The sequence below is a fragment of the Pleurodeles waltl genome, chromosome 3_2 (genome assembly GCF_031143425.1).
Source record: "Pleurodeles waltl isolate 20211129_DDA chromosome 3_2, aPleWal1.hap1.20221129, whole genome shotgun sequence".
Taxonomy (NCBI): Eukaryota; Metazoa; Chordata; class Amphibia; order Caudata; family Salamandridae; genus Pleurodeles; species Pleurodeles waltl.
This window is the reverse complement of record NC_090441.1, coordinates 17,038,105-17,059,449: the sequence shown is the minus strand read 5'-3', so window position 1 is coordinate 17,059,449 and position 21,345 is coordinate 17,038,105. Positions and strand designations below refer to the sequence as shown.

At 46.4% G+C, this 21,345-nt stretch overlaps 1 protein-coding gene across 12 annotated transcripts in view; it reads right to left on the bottom strand.

Moving 5' to 3' along the window:
* VEZF1 (vascular endothelial zinc finger 1) overlaps positions 1-21,345 on the bottom strand; it is a 167,747-nt gene that overhangs the window by 98,328 nt on the left and 48,074 nt on the right. The window lies entirely within an intron of this gene.

The window sequence follows — 21,345 nt, the reverse complement described above, 5'->3', positions numbered from 1 at the left end:
ACATGTTGTGCATAGCCCGCCATCTGGTGTTGGGTCGGAGTGTTACAAGTTGTTTTTCTTCGAAGAAGTCTTTCGAGTCACGGGACCGAGGGACTCCTCCTCTTTGTCTCCATTGCGCATGGGCATCGACTCCATCTTCGATTGTTTTCCCCGCAGAGGGTGAGGTAGGAGTTGTTTGTTAGTAATAGTGCCCATGCAATGGAGTGAATAAGTATGTACCTAACTAAGATTGAATATATTTACAAATGTACAAAGTTGAAGCTAACTTCCGAACGGCTACAGGCTCCCGGGGAGGCGGGTGGGCACATGTGAATCTTCAGCGACTGATGCCACGAACAGATGTACACTGGGTAAGTGACATTTTCAGTTCGATGGCATCTGTCGCTGTAGATACACATGTTGTGCATAGACTAGTAAGCAGTTATCTCCCCAAAAGCGGTGGCTCAGCCTGTAGGAATTGAAGTAGTCTGAAATAAGGTTCTTAGTACGGCTTGACCTACTGTGGCTTGTTGTGCTGATAGCACGTCTACACAGTAGTGCTTGGTAAATGTGTGAGGCATAGACCATGTGGCTGCCTTACATATTTTGTGCATTGGAATATTCCCTAGGAAGGCAATGGTAGCGCCTTTCTTTCTGGTTGAGTGTGCCCTTGGTGTAATGGGCAGTTGTCTTTTTGCTTTAAGGTAGCAGATTTGGATGCACTTAACTATCCATCTGGCTATACCCCGTTTCGAGATTGGGTTTCCTGCGTGAGGTTTTTGAAATGCAATAAACAGTTGTTTAGTTTTCCTGATGTTTTTAGTTCTGTCGATGTAGTACATTAGTGCTCTTTTGACGTCTAATGTATGTAGTGCCCTTTCAGCTATGGAATCTGGCTGTGGGAAGAACACTGGTAGCTCTACCGTTTGATTTAGGTGGAACGGTGAAATAACCTTTGGCAAAAATTTAGGATTGGTCCTTAGGACTACTTTATTTTTGTGTAGTTGGATAAAAGGTTCTTGTATTGTAAACGCCTGAATTTCACTTACTCTTCTTAGAGATGTGATGGCGATGAGAAATGCAACTTTCCAGGTTAGGAATTGTATTTCGCAAGAGTGCATAGGTTCAAAGGGTGGACCCATGAGTCTGGTTAAGACGATGTTAAGGTTCCATGAAGGAACGGGTGGTGTCCTTGGTGGTATAATTATTTTGAGGCCTTCCATAAATGCTTTAATGACAGGTATCCTAAATAGTGAAGTTGAATGGGTAATCTGCAGGTATGCAGATATTGCTGCTAGGTGTATCTTAATGGAAGAGAAGGCCAGGTTTGTTTTTTGTAAGTGTAGTAAGTAACCCACTACATCTTTTGGAGATGCGTGCAATGGTTGAATTTGATTATGATGGCAATAGCAAACAAATCTTTTCCATTTGCTTGCATAGCAGTGTCTAGTGGATGGTCTTCTTGCTTGCTTTATGACTTCCATACATTCTTGTGTGAGGTTTAAGTGTCCGAATTCTAGGATTTCAGGAGCCAGATTGCTAGATTCAGCGATGCTGGGTTTGGATGCCTGATCTGTTGGTTGTGTTGCGTTAACAGATCTGGCCAGTTGGGCAACTTGACGTGGGGTACTACTGATAGGTCTAGCAGTGTTGTGTACCATGGTTGCCTTGCCCACGTTGGTGCTATCAGTATGAGTTTGAGTTTGTTTTGACTCAATTTGTTTACTAGATATGGAAGGAGAGGGAGAGGGGGAAAAGCGTACGCAAATATCCCTGACCAGTTCATCCATAGGGCATTGCCTTGAGACTGCCTGTGTGGGTATCTGGATGCGAAGTTTTGGCATTTTGCGTTCTCCTTCGTTGCAAATAAGTCTATTTGAGGTGTTCCCCAACGTTTGAAGTAAGTGTTTAGAATTTGGGGGTGAATTTCCCACTCGTGGACCTGTTGGTGATCTCGAGAGAGATTGTCTGCAAGCTGATTCTGGATCCCTGGAATAAACCGTGCTATTAGGCGAATGTGGTTGCGAATTGCCCATTGCCATATTTTTGGTGCCAGCAGGCACAGCTGTGTCGAGTGTGTCCCCCCCTGTTTGTTGAGATAATACATTGTTGTCATGTTGTCTGTTTTGACAAGAATGTATTTGTGAGTTATGAGTGGTTGAAATGCTTTTAATGCTGTGAAAACTGCTAGTAGTTCGAGGTGATTTATATGCAGCTTTCTTTGATGTACGTCCCATTGTCCTTGTATGCTGTGGTGACTGAGGTGTGCTCCCCACCCTGTCATGGAAGCATCTGTTGTTATCACGTATTGTGGCACTGGGTCTTGGAAAGGCCGCCCTTTGTTTAAATTTATGCTGTTCCACCATAGAAGCGAGAGGGATGTTAGGCGGTCTATCAACACCAGATCTAGAAGCTGACCCTGTGCTTGAGACCATTGTGATGCTAGGCACTGTTGTAAGGGCCGCATGTGCAACCTTGCGTGTGGGAGAATGGCTATGCATGAGGACATCATGCCTAGTAGTTGTAATATCATCTTCGCTTGTATTTTTTGTGTTGGATACATGCGTTGTATAATCTTTTGGAAATTTTGAACCCTTTGTGGACTTGGAGTGGCTATTCCCTTTGTTGTATCTATTGTGGCACCTAGGTATTGTTGTACCTTGCACGGCAGAGTGTGTGATTTTGCATAGTTGATGGTGAAACCGAGTTTGTAGAGGGTTTGCATGACTTGATCTGTGTGGTGCGAGCACTTTGTCAGTGAGTCGGTCTTGATTAGCCAGTCGTCTAGATACGGGAATACGTGTATTTGCTGCCTTCTGATGTGTGCAGCCACTACTGCTAGGCACTTTGTGAAGACTCTTGGTGCAGTTGTTAAACCGAAGGGCAATACTTTGAATTGGTAATGTATTCCCTTGAATACGAACCTTAGGTATTTCCTGTGCGACGGATGTATTGGTATGTGGAAATACGCGTCTTTGAGATCTAAGGTTGTCATGTAGTCCTGTGGCTTTAGCAATGGTAACACTTCTTGTAGCGTGACCATGTGAAAGTGTTCTGATTTGATGTAGGTGTTTAGTGTTCTGGGGTCTAGGATTGGTCTCAGTGTTTTGTCCTTTTTTGGTATTAGGAAGTACAGGGAATAAACTCCTGTGTTTATTTGTGTCTTTGGTACTAGTTCTATTGCGTTCTTTTGCAATAATGCTTGAACTTCTATTTCCAGAAGGTCTGAATGTTGTTTTGATAAATTCTGTGCTTTTGGTGGTATGTTTGGAGGGATTTGCAGAAATTCTATGCAATAACCATGTTGGATAATTGCTAAGACCCAAGTGTCTGTAGTTATTTCCTCCCATGCTTGGTAATACTGACCTATTCTTTCCCCCACTGGTGTTGTGTGGAGGGGATGAGTGACATGTGAGTCACTGTTTGGTTGTAGGGGTTTTGGGGCTTTGAAATTTTCCCCTATTCCTAGGGAATTGTCCTCTGTATTGGCCTCGAAAGCCTCCCCTTTGGTACTGTCCCTGGTAGCTGGACGGTGTGGCCTGTGAGGTGCTGGCTTGTGTGGATTGACGCCGAAACCCCCCTCTAAAGGATGTTTTGCGGAAGGTGCTGTAAGTGCCTCTGCTCTGCGGGGAGTAGAGTGCGCCCATGGCTTTAGCAGTGTCAGTGTCCTTTTTGAGTTTTTCAATCGCCGTGTCCACTTCTGGTCCGAACAGTTGTTTCTCATTGAATGGCATATTGAGCACTGCCTGCTGAATCTCTGGTTTAAAACCAGACGTTCGTAGCCATGCGTGCCTTCTGATAGTCACAGATGTGTTAATTGTTCTTGCAGCTGTGTCCGCTGCATCCATAGAGGAGCGTATCTGATTATTAGATATGTTCTGTCCTTCCTCAACCACCTGTTTCGCCCTCTTTTGTAGCTCTTTGGGTAGATGCTCAATGAGGTGTTGCATCTCGTCCCAATGGGCTCTGTCATAGCGCGCAAGTAGTGCTTGAGAGTTAGCGATGCGCCACTGGTTTGCAGCTTGTACTGTGACTCTCTTTCCGGCTGCATCGAACTTGCGGCTCTCTTTATCTGGGGGCGGTGCATCCCCAGATGTGTGGGAGTTGGCTCTCTTGCGAGCTGCTCCTACTACGACGGAATCTGGTGGCAGCTGTAAGCTGATGAAAACAGGGTCTGTGGGAGGTGCTTTATATTTCTTTTCCACTCTTGGTGTTATTGCTCTACTCTTGACCGGCTCCTTGAAGGTTTCCTTTGCGTGCCGAAGCATTCCTGGGAGCATAGGCAGGCTTTGGTAGGAGCTATGGGTGGAGGAGAGGGTGTTGAATAAGAAGTCATCCTCGACTGGTTCCGAGTGTAGGGACACGTTGTGGAACTCTGCTGCCCTAGCCACCACTTGTGAGTATGCTGTGCTATCTTCCGGTGGTGAGGGCTTTGTAGGGTACGCCTCTGGACTGTTGTCCGACACTGGCGCGTCGTATAAGTCCCAAGCGTCTTGGTCCTGATCACCTTGGCTCATGGTGGTGTGAGCCGGGGAATGTGATGGAGTTTGTGCCGGTGAAACGTTAGTTACAGGTGGAGGAGAGGGTGGCGGAGTTACCTTTTGAGAGGGTGGCGGAGTTACCTTTTTCACCATTTTTGTTTGTGGTGCTTGGTCTGAGTGAAACTCCAGTCTCCTTTTTCTCCTAATAGGGGGAAGGGTGCTTATTTTCCCTGTTCCTTCCTGTATAAAAATACGTTTCTGAGTGTGGTCCACTTCGGTGGATTGCAACTCTTCCTCAAATCTATGCTTTCGCATCTGAGAGGACAGTGATTGCTCCTCTGAATAGGAACCGGTAGGTGGGTCGGTTGCGGGTTGTTTTTGCACCGAAACCCTGTCTGTACTCTTTTTCGGCTCCGAAGTGACCTTCTTCTTTTTCGGAGTCGAACCCTCTCGGCGTCGATCTTCCTCGGTGCCGCTGTCTCTGCGTCGAGCAGTTTCGGCTCCGATATCTCGGCGTCGATGTTTTTCAGCAGCACTTTCTCGGTCCCGAGAAGGCTGTGCGCCGGTGTCTCGACCGGAGTCGGACGATCTCGGCACCATTTCGGCCTTTTTCGGTGCCGATGGTCGGTCACCGAATTTATGGGTCGAGCCATGGCCTGGTGGCAGTGGCGTCCCCTGGGCCTTGTCACTTTTCTTGTGTGCTGGCTTCGACGTCTTACTCACAGTTTTTTGGTCGTCGAATTCTTCGGAGTCCGAATCACTGATCGAGAAGGTTTCTTCTTCCTCTTGTTCCTCGAACTCTAGGTGAGCTGTCGGCGTGGACGCCATCTGCAGTCTTCTGGCTCGACGGTCACAGAGTGTTTTTCGGGACCGGAACGCACGACAGGCCTCGCAAGTCTCTTCACTGTGCTCAGGCACAGGTTACAGACCAAATGTTGGTCTGTATACGGGTATTTGTTGTGGCATTTAGGACAGAAACGGAACGGGGTCCGTTCCATCAGCGTTGTTTTACACGCGGTCGGGCCGACCAGGCCCCGAAGGGGGATCGAAAACTACCCCGAAGGGTACCGGAGCTCTTCACTCTTCGATTCGGTGTCGATTCTAACTAAGCCGATCCCGAACGCAACAATACCGACGTAATTTTTCCGATATTTAGCTAACTTTCCGTTCCGAAACACGGAGCGAAAGGAACACGTCCGAACCCGATGGCGGAAAGAAAACAATCGAAGATGGAGTCGACGCCCATGCGCAATGGAGACAAAGAGGAGGAGTCCCTCGGTCCCGTGACTCGAAAGACTTCTTCGAAGAAAAACAACTTGTAACACTCCGACCCAACACCAGATGGCGGGCTATGCACAACATGTGTATCTACAAGCGACAGATGCCATCTAACCTGGGCTTACAGGTAAGTAACTTATCCGTCTCTTCCAGGGGTTCCTCAATCCTAATCAATAGACCTAAGCATTGAATAGAATAGCAAGCACAGAATTTAGAGGAAGCGATGCCTGTCCGCATAGGACCATAGTCTACCGAGAGGCGATCAGACTATCTGATGTCTTTGGTTTTATTTAGGTAAAATTTCAGTACTCTTTTGAGGTCTAGAAAGTGTAAAGCTCTTTCAGCAGGTGTGAAAGGATTAGGAAAGAACCTAGGAAGTGAAATTGTCTGGTTAATGTGGAATTCAGACACCATCTTGGAGAGGAAACTGGAATAAGTCCTCATCACTGCCCTGTTGGCAATAAAAAATAATGTGTAAGGCTCTTTGGCACAGAGAGACTGCCTGTGTGCTGAAGTAATTGCCACTAGAAAAGCATTCTTCCAGGTAAGATGGTGTAAGGAAGCCTTATGTATTGCTTCAAAAGGTGGACCCATAAGTTTTGAAACCACCACATTCAAGTCCCAAGGAAGAGAGGGGGAACGTACAGGAGGGAGCACCTTCTTTAAACGCTCTATGAAATCTTTTACCACAGATATTTGAAAGAATGACAGATGAGAAGGTGATTTTCTACAAACAGAAATTGCTGACATGTGTACCTTAATAGAAGAAAACTGTAACCCCAATTTAGCTAAATGGACGAGGTAGGGTAATATAACCTCTTTTCCCCCGAACTGAATGGTAATCATTCTGAATACACAACATGTAAAGCCTTTTCCATTTAAAGGAATAAGAACGTCTAGTAGAAGGTTGTTTTGATTCTTTTCGAATGTTTATGCTCTCATGAGAGAGACCTAAATGTCCATACTGCAGGAATTCAGTAGCCATGCTGTCAAGCTAAGCGAAGGAAGGTTGGGGTGGACTATCTTTCCTCACAGCTTGTGGAGGAGATCCAGTCTGCATGAAAATTCTTTTTACGGTCTTTCCGACAGATGGAGAAGACCCATGTACCAGCAGTGTTTGGGCCATTCTGAAGCTATCAGGGTTATTCTAGTCCTTACTCTGTAGTAATATTTGAGGACAGTCAGTACCAGAAGAATGGCGGAAAAGGCATACAGAAAAGTCCCTGACCAGCTTATTGAAAGGACATTCCCCTTTGTCCCTGGTCGGTAAAACCTGGATGAAAAGTCTGGGCATTTTTTTTTTTGCTTCGTCGGCAAACAGGTCTATTTGCGGTTGTCCCTATTTCTGAAAATAGCTTGAGCAACAGTCATTTAGAACCCAGTCAGCAGCCTCTGTAAAGGTGCAACAAAAGGTGTTCAGAGATCCTGGTAGGTGACTAGCCGAAATGGTTAGGTCTCTGGCTAGTAACCATTTCCAGATGGCTTGTGTCTCCAGTGATAGGGGAACATGAGCAAGTCCCTCCCAGTTTGCTCAAATAATGCATTGTGGTTGTATTGTCTGTTTGAATGGGCAGAGAGTTCGTCTCTATGGATGGAAAGAGACACTTCAGCACTGGATGGACTGGCCAGAGTTCCAGCATGTTTATGTCATAGAGCTGTTCAGTGTCCAACCACAAGACTTGAACTTGCAGAGACCCCATTTGAGCTCCCCAACCCTTGAGGGAATCATCCGTGATCAGAGTGTGTAGGGAGTTCCTGGTGAAAAGGCAATCCTATCTGTAAGTGCTGACACTGGATCCATCATATGAGTAACTGCTGTGCTTCTTGTGTGATGACTACTGTATTGTCCCATAGGTGTGAATACGGAGGCCACTGATCTTCCAGTGCTTGTTGTAGCGGTCTCATGCGCAGTCTAGCATTGGGGGCGATAAACATGCAAGAAGCCACTGACCCTGACCCCCCCCAAGCCACCCAGCCCCCCCCGTGGCGATGCTGCTTGTCTGGCTGATGGATGAGGGGTGGGGGGCGAGAGAGCGGCATTCCATGTTGAGGATAGCCTCTTGTCCAAAGGATACACTTGAGTGGTTTGCATCCAGAGTCCCTCCTAGGTAATGTATTCTTTGAGTCTGTAGTTCTGTAGACTTTTTGAAATTGACTCGTAGACCCAGCTTTTGTAGAGTTTCGAGGCAGGTCAGATAATGCTGTTGCTTAAGTGCTGAGGAGGAGCTCTTCTTCAACCAGTCATCTAAGTATGGGTAGACAAATATTTTCTTCCTCCTCAGGTGCACAGCAACTACCACCATACATTTCGAGAATGTTCAGGCACTGATTTGAGCCTGAAGGGCAACACTTTATACTGGTAGTGCTTGGATGCCACTCTGAAGTGGAGAAACTGCCAATATTTTCTTGCAATTGGAATCTGGAAGTAGGCATCCTACATGTTGATGGAGCACATCCATTCCCCCTGAAGGAATTGAGAGTTAAATCTGATTAAAAGCAAGCATTCTGAATTTCTCCTTGAGAAGGGACGTGTTGAGTAGCCTTAGATCTCGAATCGGTCTGTACTAGAGTTGGGCCTTTTTTCTGGAATAGAAAGTCGCATGAATAAATTCCTGTTCCACATGGTGAAAAAGGAACTTACTCTACTGATTCTTTTCGGAGCAGCATGTCTACTTCTTCCTGCAATAAGACTTGTACAGGTCAGGAAGTTGTTTTTGGTGGGACCACCAGGTGAGGAGACTTGAATCTAGGTAACTATTTTGAACAATGTTCAATACCCATTTGTTGCTTGTTATATTGCGCCACTTGTCTAGGTGCTTGACAATACCGGAACCGCTACACTGCATCCTGCTCAATGCCCGCTTCCTCAGCAAACACGCCATGGAAATCTGGTACACCATCACTACCCCTGCTTCCAACCCAGACATCTCTATCGCCACCCTTGATGGATACAAGATGATACGCCGTGGCTACTCTAAAAAGTACGACAGAGGAATCCGCATAATATTCAAGGAACCCAACCAATGCCCCGCCATGAACGACGACCCAACGCCTGTCATGGAGCACCTTATTTTCCTTCTACACATAAACGTCAAGACAACCGTAAGAGGTACCCTCACATAAAGGCCACCAGGACGCCGCCCAGCTTTCTGCGACACCATGAGCAGCATCATTGGCCTCCCGCCATTGATTTCCTCCACTACATGCTATTCAGCAACCATCTTCCACATCAAGGACCCTTAACGCCAACTCCACATCCCTCCAGAAGAACCTTAACATCGAACTCACCCAACTATTCTCCAAACTCACCCACAGAGCCAGACACACCCTCAACACCACTTTCTCCTCAAATGACAGAATGAAATTCATCCACACCACGGAACTCTTGTTGAGGGACCACACAATCGTCCACTTTACCATTTAAGACCCAGCACACAATCACCAAGCACAGTAGCGCCATCCACTGCAACTGGGGAAAAGTAACCCACAGCCAATGGACGCAGGCTCTCAGCACTACACCACCCAACCTCAACCATGCCGTCCACAATTTCTCTACCTGGATCACCAAATACGCAGACAAAGTTGCCCCTCTGAAACCCAGCAAAAGCCAGCAGAAGGTCAAGACAAGCCAGCTGGTACACGCCAGAGCTCAGAACCACCAAACGTAACTGTCTTCTACCCGAGAAGCGATGGAGCGTCTCCAAGAACCTCGCCGATAGAGCCGCGTACAAGCCATCACTCCACGCCTATCATCGGTGCATCAAAGAGGCCAAAAGACCAGACATCACAGCCAGCATCGACGTCGCAACCAACCACACTAAGGAACTCCTCAAGGAATTCTCCAACCAGACGGCCAAATTAAACACAGTACTTCCACAGCAAGATTGTCAATGTCTACAACAACTTGAAACATGAACCCACTTTGTTCAACCTTGACAACCTTCTCCAACCAGCTAACCCCAGCACAACCATAACCACCTGGTCCCCACTCAACATCCAGGCCACCACATCAGGGAACCCGCCGACACCTGCCCCCATCATCTCTTCAACCCTGGATCCAACATTGTAGGAAGTTGGCTCTGTATGTGCTATTTCAAAGTAAGGAATAGCATGCACAGAGTCCAAGGGTTCCCCTTAGAGGTAAAATAGTGGTAAAAAGAGATAATACTAATGCTCTATTTTGTGGTAGTGTGGTCGAGCAGTAGGCTTATCCAAGGAGTAGTGTTAAGCATTTGTTGTACATACACATAGACAATAAATGAGGTACACACACTCAGAGACAAATCCAGCCAATAGGTTTTGTTATAGAAAAATATATTTTCTTAGTTTATTTTAAGAACCATAGGTTCAAATTTAACATGTAATATCTTGTTTGAAAGGTATTGCAGGTAAGTACATTAGGAACTTTGAATTATTTCAATTGCATGTATACTTTTCAAGTTATTCACAAATAGCTATTTTAAAAGTGGACACAGTGCAATTTTCACAGTTCCTGGGGGAGGTAAGTTTTTGTTAGTTTTACCAGGTAAGTAAGACACTTACAGGGTTCAGTTCTTGGTCCAAGGTAGCCCACCGTTGGGGGTTCAGAGCAACCCCAAAGTTACCACACCAGCAGCTCAGGGCCGGTCAGGTGCAGAGTTCAAAGTGGTGCCCAAAACGCATAGGCTTCAATGGAGAGAAGGGGGGGCCCCGGTTCCAGTCTGCCAGCAGGTAAGTACCCGCGTCTTCGGAGGGCAGACCAGGGGGGTTTTGTAGGGCACCGGGGGGGACACAAGCCCACACAGAAATTTCACCCTCAGCGGCGCGGGGGCGGCCGGGTGCAGTGTTAGAACAAGCGTCAGGTTCGCAATGGAAGTCAATGAGGGATCAAGGGATCTCTTCAGCGCTGCAGGCAGGCAAGGGGCGGCTTCCTCGGGGAAACCTCCACTTGGGCAGGGGAGAGGGACTCCTGGGGGTCACTTCTGCAGTGAAAGTCCGGTTCTTCAGGTCCTGGGGGCTGCGGGTGCAGGGTCTTTTCCAGGCGTCGGGACTTAGGTTTCAGAGAGTCGCGGTCAGGGGAAGCCTCGGGATTCCCTCTGCAGGCGGCGCTGTGGGGGGCTCAGGGGGGACAGGTTTTGGTACTCACAGTCGTAGAGTAGTCCGGGGGTCCTCCCTGAGGTGTTGGTTCTCCACCAGCCGAGTCGGGGTCGCCGGGTGCAGTGTTGCAAGTCTCACGCTTCTTGCGGGGAGTTGCAGGGTTCTTTAAAGCTGCTTCTTTGGATAAAGTTGCAGTCTTTTTGGAGCAGGTCCGCTGTCCTCGGGAGTTTCTTGTCGTCGTCGAAGCAGGGTAGTCCTCAGAGGATTCAGAGGTCGCTGGTCCCTTTGGAAGGCGTCGCTGGAGCAGAGTTCTTTGGAAGGCAGGAGACAGGCCGGTGAGTTTCTGGAGCCAAGGCAGTTGTTGTCTTCTGGTCTTCCTCTGCAGGGGTTTTCAGCTAGGCAGTCCTTCTTCTTGTTGTTGCAGGAATCTAGTTTCTAGGTTCAGGGAGAGCCCTTAAATACTAAATTTAAGGGCGTGTTTAGGTCTGGGGGGTTAGTAGCCAATGGCTACTAGCCCTGAGGGTGAGTACACCCTCTTTGTGCCTCCTCCCAAGGGGAGGGGGTCACATCCCTAATCCTATTGGGGGAATCCTCCATCTGCAAGATGGAGGATTTCTAAAAGTTAGAGTCACCTCAGCTCAGGACACCTTAGGGGCTGTCCTGACTGGCCAGTGACTCCTCCTTGTTGCTTTCTTTGTTCCCTCCAGCCTTGCCGCCAAAAGTGGGGGCCATGGCCAGAGGGGGCGGGCAACTCCACTAAGCTGGAGTGCCCTGCTGGGCTGTGACAAAGGGGTGAGCCTTTGAGGCTCACCGCCAGGTGTTACAGCTCCTGCCTGGGGGAGGTGTTAGCATCTCCACCCAGTGCAGGCTTTGTTACTGGCCTCAGAGTGACAAAGGCACTCTCCTCATGGGGCCAGCAACATGTCTCTAGTGTGGCAGGCTGCTGGAACCAGTCAGCCTACACAGATAGTCGGTTAAGTTTCAGGGGGCACCTCTAAGGTGCCCTCTGTGGTGTATTTTACAATAAAATGTACACTGGCATCAGTGTGCATTTATTGTGCTGAGAAGTTTGATACCAAACTTCCCAGTTTTCAGTGTAGCCATTATGGTGCTGTGGAGTTCGTGTAAAACAGACTCCCAGACCATATACTCTTATAGCTACCCTGCACTTACAATGTCTAAGGTTTTGCTTAGACACTGTAGGGGCACAGTGCTCATGCACTGGTACCCTCACCTATGGTATAGTGCACCCTGCCTTAGGGCTGTAAGGCCTGCTAGAGGGGTGTCTTACCTATACTGCATAGGCAGTGAGAGGCTGGCATGGCACCCTGAGGGGAGTGCCATGTCGACTTACTCATTTTGTTCTCACTAGCACACACAAGCTGGTAAGCAGTGTGTCTGTGCTGAGTGAGGGGTCTCTTAGGGTGGCATAATACATGCTGCAGCCCTTAGAGACCTTCCCTGGCATCAGGGCCCTTGGTACCAGAGGTACCAGTTACAAGGGACTTATCTGGATGCCAGGGTGTGCCAATTGTGGAATCAAAAGTACAGGTTAGGGAAAGAACACTGGTGCTGGGGCCTGGTTAGCAGGCCTCAGCACACTTTCAATTCAAAACATAGCATCAGCAAAGGCAAAAAGTCAGGGGGTAACCATGCCAAGGAGGCATTTCCTTACAAACATAATCAGCACTGAACTAACCAACCTCAACGCTTCCTTCTCCACAACATCCTTCCCAGGTGGCTAGAAGCACAGAGACATCAGACCCTTCCTAAAGAAGCCCTCAGCCGGCCACAGCAAACTCAACTACCGGCTAATCGCCCAGCCAAAGTACTTGAGAAAACAGCTCACCAACTAGCTAGAACGGAACCACCTACTTGACACATCACAATCAGGTTTCCAGGCCAACCACAGCACCAAGACCTGCTCATTGCCGCAACAGACAGCAGAACCCTCCTCGACCAAGGAGAAACAATTGCTCTTATTCTCCTCGACCTGTCTGCAGCATTCAATACCATCGCCCACCACATCCTCATCAAAAGACTCCACAACATCGGCATTCAGCAACAAGCCCTCAAATGGATCACCTCATTCCTCTCAGGTCCTACCCTGAGCATCCAACTACCTCCCTTCACCTCTGCCCCAAAGAACAACATATGCAGCTCTAACCGTCTCTTCAGCGTCAACAACGGCTGAACTGGCACCCTCAACGACTATCCCGACGCCAGTGGTAAATAGACAGGGATTTCTTTTGCTGTAGATCTCCTACCTGTTGACGGTGATGCTGAACGGCATTTTTCTCATGATCTTCCTCTGCGTTCTTGAGAGAAGGGCTCTTAACCCGGCCCCACCCCAAGGCCACTTGGAGGTACTACCTTTCTCTTGGAATGTATGCAGTCTGCTCTTTTCTGTCTTTCAGAGTTCTCTTGGAATTTGGTTTACAATGGTAGCATGTTTCAAGCTGATGAGAAACCGGCAAGCAGACAATGCAGAGTGTGGGTCAGAGAATGCCATCTCTCTTCTCCATGATGGGCATTTGTAAAAAAAGATGGCATTTTGAGACTGATAATTATTTTTCCAGTCAGAAAAAGGGTTTAAAATAAGCTAGGTGCTTAAACACGTTGAATGAAGATCGGGACTCTGGCCCACATAGATCAATCCAGCTTTATGCCAGGAAGGAGTACCTCTCAACCTAGAACGCCTAAATGGGGTCCTGTGGTGCACAGTGATTATTCGTGAAGATGCCCTCGTACTTTCACTTGACCCATGAATGGCCTTTGATACAGTAGAACGGCCGTTTATGTTTGAAGTCCTAGCCAAGCTGGGCTTCGGGCCGCATTTTATGTTGTGGGTTTGACTCCTGTACACTGCTCCTCTGGCCCAAGTGATGGTGAATGGTGGCACATCCCCAACTTTCTGTCTTCAAGGGGGAAGAGACAAAGATGCCCACTCGCCCCCCCCCCTTAATGTTCGCTCTCAGCTTGGTGTCACGTGATCTCCTGATGAGAGGGCTGACGTGGACGGAATACAAAATTTCCCTCTATGCCCCCAACATTTTCCTCTATATTGCAGACTCTGTTCACACTTTTGACAGGATAATGCATAATAAACATACCGCCACACACTGGCTATACTACTGACTAGGACCAGCCCCTCATTTACCACCTACATGGTCATTAGCAGCGCTTGCCCCAAGGCTGTGCAGCAACTGTTGTGAACGAGGGCTTCTGATACTTCAGGATCTACATCACTAGTGATTCTAAAACCTTCTATACCCACAATCTTGAACCCCCGTTCAGGCACCTCCAGAGAGATGTCTGCCACTGGAGGGCCTTGTCCCTATCATTGCTGGGGAAGGTGACCCCTATTTAAAATGAAGGCTCTCACCTGATTTCTTTATGCACTGCAAAACACTACACACCAGGTCTCGACCTTCTACTTTCAAGCGATTGAATCTGAACTCTGAAAACTGAGCTGGGATGGCAGTCCAGTGCAGATAGTCCTCAGAAAATTGATGAGCAGCTGCTATGATGTGGGTATTGCGCTCCCGACAAACAAAAGTACTACTGGGCTGCACAGCTCGACCAATGAAGTCATCTTCTAGAGGGGGAGCCCGCCTACCTTATGGCGAGGCTAGTCATGCGACAAGGGTGTGGCAGGAGTGCTACCTTAGGGCCATATATGGAGAGTCACGGACCACAGCCTTTTCTGCCTCTTGTGGGTCACACTTTCACTCTGGCACACAGTACTCAGGGCCTTGGGATGGTGGGGGAGAATTACACAGGCCACACTCCTCTGGGATGCCGCGTAACAGGGCACACGGGGGGCACAGCATGGATTTGACAGATGGGACCTCAATGGCATCTAGAGAGTGGGGGATTTATGGTTACAAGGAGGGGTAATCCCCATTCACCAACCTTCAGCGCAAGTGCCAACTGGCACCCACTGAGATCTATCGATTCTCACAAATACACCATGCACTACAAAAGGCATTACCAGAGTTAGAAGACAGATTACTAGATGAACGTATACCCAGAAAAGCAATATCTCTTACTTATCAACTGATCAATAACTCCCGGCACACTCATTTTGATTGAGGGAACAATGCCGGAGGGTCTCAAAGACTAAATAGCTTAAGGCCCTGGCATCACTCGGGGAGCAGGCTCTCTCATCTTGATTTTGTCTCATACAGTTTAAACTTCTATACAGAAGCTATTATGCATGCACTATCTTGGTTAAAATGGGCAAACTCCCCACTCCTCTGTCGGCAGAACCGTGGACAGGAGGGAATGTTTTTCCACACAGTTTGGAGTTGCCCAGTTATTCAGCTTGCCTGAATGGTGTACGTAGTGGCAACATGGAGGCCACTGCAAACTGATGTCTCTTAAATGTTTGGGACACAGACCTTACCAGTAGGGACCCGTTGCGGATGACCCTGTGGTTAATAAATCGCCAAGCGCAACAATGTGCGAATGTGGAAGGCCGAACTGGCCTCCAAGCTGCATAACTGGGAGAATGATATGAACTGGTCCATGTTGCCCGAAAGGGCGGTTTATGAATGATGGGGCTGTCCCCATAAGAGGACCAAAATTTGGGAGAGATATGAAATGAGTATAGAAGTGAACTCTGCCTGATTCCCCCCCAAAAAAAACCTCTGTTCCCCTGTCAGTCATGGGTGTTGGCCTGGAGGCTTCGCATTTGGAGAGCCCGACTGCTGCAATTGCCCTGTTAATTGTTGCTGGGGTGGGTGACAGGGGATTTTCTACATTAGATGGGTTTTTGCAATGCCTTGGGTTGTTTCACAGTGCTACTGTGTATGAAGCTTTCTGTCACAGTGTATCTTTTTTGTGGTTTTACCTGCAATAAAAAGATTTTTTAAAACATGTGGGTTGTATACATATTGTACACACAGTAAATCCTTTCACAACTTAATTTTGTGTTATGCCTTATTAAAACTTATGTATTCTTTGTGGAATTCATTTTAGGTTGGATTTTTATACCAACTTAATTCAGAGTACCTATAAATTACTCTTCAGAAACCTACATTTTTATGATTTCTTTAAAAAAATAAAAACACATCACAACTGGTGATTTGCAGAGAAGGATAAGTTACGTACCTGTAAATCCTAGTTCTCTTCCAGGGGTATCCTCATCAAAGTCAAACACTGAATATTCCCGCCCAAGTGTGGGAACCCCAGAGCATATACAAATACAGATGCATATATATGTGAAAAACATATGAAAAATAATACTCTAGTAGAGAATTTCAATACCAATATAATAATACATACATGGGTAAACAGTAATGCAGTCTATGTTGAGAAAACCGGCTAAAAATGCTTTCTTTTTGGAGCTTTTTTTTTTTTTTTTTTTAAATAAAACCTTCAATTAAAAGTACAAAACTTTCTGTACTCCAAGGCATAAGGCATAGAAAGTATAAGAAAGCTATAATAAAACAGAAAAAAACTACGTTGAAAATAAAAGAGCATTATTAGCCAATAGGCTGCATGCAGGTTAACAGCAGAATCAAAAAATTGGCACGTGCCTTTAAGACCCTGAGCACCTCCAGGATCCCACCATGCCTCAGGAGTGAGAGTGAGGTGACAGTTGATAAGTTCCGGGCCGTCATCAACAGTTCCTTCAACACCGCAACCTTCCCAGATATTTGGAAGCACGCCGAAGTCAACGCTCTTCTCAAAAAACCCAAAGCAGACCCTGAAGACCTCACAAACTACCGACCCATTTCTCTTCTCCCCTTCCCTGCAAAAGTCGCTGAGAAGATAGTAAACGTGCAACTGTCTCGCTTCCTAGAAGAGAACAACATACTCGACGTGTCCCAGTCTGGATTCCGCAAGAACCACAGCACTGATACTGCCCTCATTGCCTGCACAGATGACATCAGGACCAGAGTGGACAAGGGCGAGACCGTCGCCCTCATCCTCCTAGACCTCTGTGCAGCTTTTGACACTGTATGCCGCCAAACCCTCCACGCACGCCTTTTCGATGCCGGAATTCGCCACAAAGCCCTGGACTGGCTCACCTCCTTCCTCTCCGAAAGAACACAAAGAGTTCGCCTCCCTCCTTTCCGGTCTACAGCCACCAAGATCATCTGTGGGGTCCCCCAAAGATCCTCCCTCAGCACCCCCCCCCCTTTTATTCAACATCTACATGGCTCCTTTCGCCAACATCCTCCGCCCCCACGGCATCACCATCATTTCATACGCTGACACCCAGCTCCTCTCCCTCACTAGGAACCCAGCCACCGCCAAGAATAACCTGCACGCCGGACTCCGACATCGCCAAATGGATGACAGCAAGCCACCTCAAATTGAAAGACAAAACAGAGATCATCATCTTCGGCCTCAACAAGACAGCATGGAACGACTCCTGGTGACCCACCACCCACGCACGCAACCTTGGCATCATACTGGACTCGCGTCTCTCCATGACCCAGCAAATCAACACCATATCATCTTCCTGCTTCAACACCCTTCGCATGTTATGCAAGACTTTCAAATGGATCCCTTTAGAAACAAGAAAAACAGTCACCCATGCCCTCATAAGCAGCAGACTGAACTACGGCAACGCCCTCTACACAGGGACCACAGCCAAACTTCAAAGAAAACTCCAGCGAATCCAGAACGCAGCTACACGTCTCATCCTCAACCTCCCTCACCACAAACACATATCCACCCACCTCAGATCCCTACACTGGCTGCCCATCTACAAAAGGATCATTTTCAAAATCCTTGTCCACGCTCACAAAGCCCTCCACGACACTGGACCGGCCTACATTAACGAACGAGTCAACTTCCACATACCAACTCGCCAGCTCCGCTCCACCAAACCTCGCCCTCACTACCGTCCCCCGTATCAGACGGCAGATCCTTCTCCCACCTCGCCGCCAAGACCTGGAACTCCCTCCCCATTAACCTATGCAAGACCCAGGACCTTCATAAAGCACCTAAAAACATGGCTTTTCGAGCAGTGACCCCCCCCCCCCCCCCCCCCCCCCACGCCTTGAGACCCTACCGGGTGAGTAGTGCGCTTAAGAAATTATTTGATTGATTGATTGATTCCCATCATTAGAAAATGTCCTGTGCCACCTTGACTTAGTTTGTCCGCAGTTGTGTTTAAACATCCTGCCAGGTGTTGTGCGACAAGGGAGCTATCTTGGCCAGTTCCCGAGGCGTAAAGCCTCTTGCACAGGACGCTACACCTCCTGACATACTTATTGAAGTACCTCAAGGCAATGGGGTTGCCTTCAAGAGCTTATACCTGCTCCCCCTAGATGGATGGATTTTGGAGGGGGGGTGGGGGGGGGGGGGGGGGGGGGGGGGAGTCGTCAGCACCAATCAAATCACTCACACTCTAACAGGCTGATGTGGAGTCAGGTTTCCACTAGAGTGCTCTGAACTCCACTGTTCCCCGATGGCCTCCCCAGCCCAGTAACGCATTCATCACAACTAGTACTTCTGGGTGGAGTAGAAAAAGGGGGTCTATTGCTGGGCTAATTGCTGTCCAGCAAGCACCAGTGCAGATCTCTTACAGTCTTTGCTAATTCACACTCAGCACAGATGGTCTTTTGAACCTGTGCTGAAAGCCCACATATGGTCAAGCAACTAATATATATGCACTATATGCAGTGTGCTTTACTCCATATAATTTTTCCATTAACATACTAAGAAAATATAAAACTGAAAAGTTCTGTCTAAGAGAAAATCCCAGCTGGGGAACAAACTTTTTTTTTTTTTTTAATGCAAACGATGTGTTGATTTATTTCTTTAAAAAAAAAAAACAGTTTACTTTACATCTTTTAGGGTGTGTTGCTCCTTCATTGTTTTTGTTTAATCTTTTAGTGAGGCATTTTCACATGAGTTAAGTGAGCATGTTGATTTAAACTCTGCCAGGCATGGGTTCATTGACAAGTGGGATAGAGAGCACATTTCACTGTATTCTGCTTTCTATTAGCTATTTGTGTTCTTCTTAGACTCTATGCCTGATAATGTATTGTGGATTCCTTGCTCCTATGTTCACAGTGTTACATTGTTTAGATACCAGGTATTGTTTTAAATGAAAATGGAAAGCAAGTGAATTTCCAATGGGCTCTACGGAGATCAGTTCCAGGTGGCAAGAATGTATCTGCCAAGTCATTACAATTTTTCTTTGCCGTCACAAGCAAAGATACAGGAACTGGTGCGGGATTTGAAGTTAAAGAGGTGCAGTACATTCTTTCATTGTATATGAAACTATTGGAATAGAAACTGCAAAATAAAAATTTAGTGCAGCAAAACACTACTAATACACCCACCTAGATGAGCTGCATTAGAATCACAAAGAAACAGAAGTGACATTTGGGCAAATTGGCTAGGAAAACTAGACATTAATTATTGACATCAGGTGCAATTTGCTGGACACAAGTTTTAAAGACATTACCACATACTTACACCACAATTTCTGGCAGACTAGCCCTGATGGGAGACTGGATGGCAATGTCCTTCACTTAGGAGATGGGTTCCGATTTTTAAGTAGGATGCCTGTGCATAGGTTTGTTTAGTGGAAACGCCTGGCCCTATATACACAAGTTTAACGATCCAGGATAATGAATAAAGCTCACTCTTCATGTATGTATGTTATGCAGTGTACATATTATACATTGCTGGTCGTGGATAGATATGGTACGCCGCACTTTGCAAAAGGAATTTTTTGATTTGCCTAAAACGTTTGAACATGTGGACAGATTTGCATCAAATTCAGCAACTGTGTGGGGGGAAGCACATTATTGTGCAGATTTATGCAAGAGAGAAAAAAAAGTTAATTGAAGAAGTAATTTATAGTAATTTTGCTCGCAACTACCACGTAAAACTGAACGGTTTTACCCCAAATTTGTCCAGAAAATAGAACTTTACTCAAAGTGTGCATTGCTGATTTAGTATAACGCCATCCAGTAGTTTTTAGGGCTTAAGCACTTAAAGTTGACGAGCTTTCATTTTCAAAGGTTTACCACTTTTTGTATATTTGTAGTTTGAAATTCTCAATCCTTTGCTCCCTACCTATGAGGTGTGTCAGTAACAGCAGACATATTGAAGATAGGCAGAAGCTGTTTGTTGTGCAATGTTAGCGAATAAATATAGAGAGACTCCAGGACTGAACTGAATGTGCTGACAGAGTAGTTTTGGAGGGAAGAGGGTGTCGGATAAAAGTGTTTGACTGCTCTACTCAGTGTCGGAGATAGATCATTCCTGATGATTTCCTTTTGTGGCATTCTTCTCGAAAGATTAGTGGTCACAAATGAAACCTGATGGAGAAAACGGTTTAAAAAAAAAAAAAAAAAAAGAATGCAACAAAGAACCAAAGTGAGGCATGTTCGTAGCTTGGCTCTGTAAACAGCAATTATAGCAGCAGATGGGGTGCAGCGCTTTACATTTTTCATTAGTAAGACAACGTATTGTTAAACTCTTACCACTTCTGTCATGGAAAAAATAGAGTAAAAATTTAAAATGTGTCTGTCTTTTTTATGTTAAACTTGAAGAGTCCAGATTTAACTAAACCCCCTGCTACTGGTTGTTGATCTGGCAAATTGGCTTTATTCCTGCTACAATTGATAGTTGTAGAGTCACTAGTAAGATGGCCATTGATACAATCGTGAAGATGCAATCCTCTGCTTGTCATCAGAAAATAAATAAAGTGTTGCCAGTGGGGTTTGTAGCGGCTAGAAATTGTTGAGGAGTCACTAGGTTTAGGCAGACTGGGTGGCTGTGGTGCTCGCAGAAATTGCTTCTGTGCAGCCAAGTGGAATTTTCACTGATGAAGCATGGGAAAGATTCGAAACGTTATGTCTTTTACCCATAAAAGATGTAGCCTGCATGGGCATATTTTTATGGATCCGATTTCTGATGTAAAACAATAAGGAGCCAACTGGACAGTGCCCTATCAAGAGAATAAATGAGCTACAGATATCTTTTTTCGGACAACATGAACCGGTAAATAGAGACTCTTGACTTTTCAGGGTGTCTTCAGCATAACAATAACTCTTAACTGTTATTGGAAGATGAACAAACGGTTAAATATCAATCTATTCGTAACAGAGTGCGGACGAGAGAAACCACAGAGGCAGCAATGTGGTGTGTGAAAAATTCAGGGAAAGAGCAATTAAAGCAAAAGGGTATTCTTAAATGCAGAAGACAGTCCTGTGACAAATATATCTTAAAATGAAAATGCAAAAAGCAGAGCTCTGTCAATCATAAGATTACCTTCCCAGAATGAACAGTAGAAAATCTCAAGATTGGTGGCCCGCTAGGACAAGTGGAGTCCGGAGCCTCTGAACCTCACCGGCTGCAATGCAACCCCCAATGATGAGGTGATTAAGACTACAAATAGAAATCTATTAAAATGTTTCAATACCGCTAACCAACAACATTAAACATGAGGCTCTTCGTTGGGTTTCAAAAATAATTTAAAGCAAGAAAATATGAAAGATCTAGTTTCGTGAGAAATTAAGATTCTGTGGCAGACAAAAGCATGTAGTAACAT